This window comes from Silene latifolia, chromosome 2 (genome assembly GCF_048544455.1).
Source record: "Silene latifolia isolate original U9 population chromosome 2, ASM4854445v1, whole genome shotgun sequence".
NCBI classification, from domain to species: Eukaryota; Viridiplantae; Streptophyta; class Magnoliopsida; order Caryophyllales; family Caryophyllaceae; genus Silene; species Silene latifolia.
The window spans coordinates 105,376,153-105,379,008 of NC_133527.1; the positions used below are offsets into that span (position 1 = coordinate 105,376,153).

The window sequence follows — 2,856 nt, forward strand, 5'->3', positions numbered from 1 at the left end:
CAACACAAAATACCCCACAAAATCAACCTACAATGCCTAAGTTTTCATCACATTCCGTACCCACCGAGGAGAACCTACCCAATGGTACTCCCACACCACAACATTTGACCGGAAATTTTATTGCCAAATCCGCCTTTATCCAATTTGTCGAAAGGAGCCAATTTGGGGGGATGCCTAGTGAAGACCCTCATTCTCATATGGAAACCTTTTGTGACTATTGTGATGCGATTTCTCAAACCGGTGTGACTCAAGACCAAATTCGATGGGTCTTATTTCCTTTTTCTCTAATTGGCACCACGAAACAATGGTTGAAGGGCCTTGATAAGGCCACTCTCGGAATTGATTCTTGGAAGAAGTTGGCTCTAGCTTTCTACAAAAAGTTCTACCCACCGGAAAAGACTAACATGCTAAGAGCTCAAATTACGGGTTTTAAGCAAAGGGATGAAGAATCTTTGTATGAAGCTTGGGAGTGGTTCAAAGGAATTTGTCGCTCATGTCCTCACCATGGACTTAGCGAGTGGTTCTTGGTACAACAATCTTGGAACGGTCTATATGAAGATTCAAGGAACATTCTCAACATGGGATCAAATGAAATGTTCACCGAAGTTGATGACAATCAAACATGGAACAAAATTGAGGAAATGGCGGTCCATAACTCACAATATAGTAGACCTCGCAAGGCTACTAGAGGAGGAAAGCATGAAGTGGACTCCGTTACTCAATTGGGTGCTCAACTTAGTGCTCACATTGACACAATCAATTTGAAGTTTGAAAAAGCTATGGCTAGACTTGAAGAAGCCTCAAAATCACCAAAGCATCATGTTAATGCCATGACGGCATCCTCATCAATCCCAAGTGGGATATGTGAGAATTGTGGAACTTTGGAACATGACCAAAGTGAATGTAGGGTAACAAATGAACAAGTGAATGCTTTCCAAGCATACAAGAGTGGTACCCCTTATTCCAACTATTACAATGTAAACACCAAGTTTCATCCAAATCTCTCATACAAAAGCCAAAATGTTCAAAACCCTCAAACAACATACACCCCACCTCCCATGAGAAACCAAAATCAAAGACCCTTTTACAACCAAAACCAAGGTTACCAAAATCAAAATCCATACAATCACCAAAATGACCAAGGTTTTGATGTTCAAAAAGCGGTCCTCCAAATGCAAAAGAACCAACAAGAGTTTTTCACTCAAATGCAAAAAGATAGTCAAGCAAAAGAAACCACCATCAACAACATTCTAGCTCACACCAAGATGTTGGAAACCCAATTGCTCAACTAGCATCTTCAAGCTCACAAAGACAAAAGGGGCAATTACCACCTCAAAGTAATCCCCCAAGACATGAAACGGTTAGTGCCATTCACCTGAGAAGTGGTACAAGATATGAAGCACCGAAGAAGCAAGTTGAGGATGAAGTTGTGGAAGCTAGTGATAAGGAAGAAATTGTGCAAAACTCCAAGGATGGAGTATCATCAAAAGAAGAGATTTCAAAGAAAAATGAAGACAAGGTCAAGGAGAAGGAGCCCATTGTGATTAGACTTCGTTTTCCAAGTCGTCAAGCCAAGCCCAAATTTGATGACCAACTTGGGAAGTTTATGGAAATTGTGAAGAATTTGGAAGTCTCGATTCCTTTCACGGAATTAATCAATCACGTGCCGGCCTATGCGAAATACATGAAAGACATCCTCACAAAGAAGAAGTCGATCCGGAAAATTGAGACTATCGCCTTCACTAAGGTGAGTAGTGCAATACTTTAAGGGAGTTCACCTCCAAAACTAAAGGATCCGGGAAGCTTCTCAATACCGTGTACCATTGGCGAAACCACGATCAACAAAGCCTTATGTGATCTAGGGGCTAGTGTGAGTGTTATGCTGTACTCGGTGAGTAAAAGGTTGGGGATGGGAGAGCTTAAATGCACCAATATCACACTCCAAATGGCCGATAGATCGACGAAGACACCATTAGGGATATGGGAAGATGTTCCCGTGCGAATTGGGAAGTTTTTCATCCCGGTGGACTTTGTCATTGTTGATATGGAAGAAGATTCCAACATTCCAATCATACTAGGAAGACCCTTCTTACACACCGCGGGTGCGGTGATTGATGTAAAACATGTTGAGCTCACTCTAGAAGTGGGAGATGAGAGTATAACTTTTAATCTTGACAAGACTATGAGAGCTCTCCGTTTACATGAACCGTGTTTTATGATCGATCATTATAGTCGAAAGGATGAAAGGAAGAAGTCGGAACTCCAATGGAAGAAGAAAATTGTAGATGCTCCATTCAAAGAGCAAGTGAATTGTGACAAGGAGAGCTTGCAAAGCTCGTCAAAGTCAAGCAAAGAAGAAGAGGATGGCCTCATTGGCCAAGAAAAGAAATTGGGAAAGTTGTCTCCACCCAATCAAGAGATTTTCAATGATCAACTTAATGAAGTTTGTGGTCTTTGGGACGACGAATTTGAAGGGATTTTTAATCCCTACATTGGTAATGCCATCGATCAGGACCGACAACAAGGGCCAAGGTCTATTCAAGACCTCTATCATGATAATGAACAAGCGTTTGATTACTTTTTCAAGGTGTTGAGCAACATCAACAACACCTTGAACATGCCCCCTTGACATCTCATCAAGAATGAGAGTTTGGTGGAGTCCTCCCTAAACCACCATTTGTAAATATTTCTAACTCCCTAACTTACATTTCAATTCTTATATTGCATTTTTGTTATTTTTGGATTTTTATACTTTGACCAAGAGAATTATCATGTTTGAGAGAAGTGAGGGAGGGACTAATAATTTCAATTAATGTGTAGTCTTTTAGCTTAGTGTGAGGATGGCAATTGCCTAGG

At 40.9% G+C, this 2,856-nt stretch overlaps 1 non-coding gene across 1 annotated transcript; it reads right to left on the minus strand.

The window, feature by feature from the left end:
* Positions 1-404: 404 nt before the first annotated feature.
* Positions 405-511, minus strand: LOC141644545 (small nucleolar RNA R71). Its single transcript, XR_012544158.1, has one exon. It is a non-coding gene; the product is annotated as a small nucleolar RNA R71 (small nucleolar RNA).
* Positions 512-2,856: the final 2,345 nt, after the last annotated feature.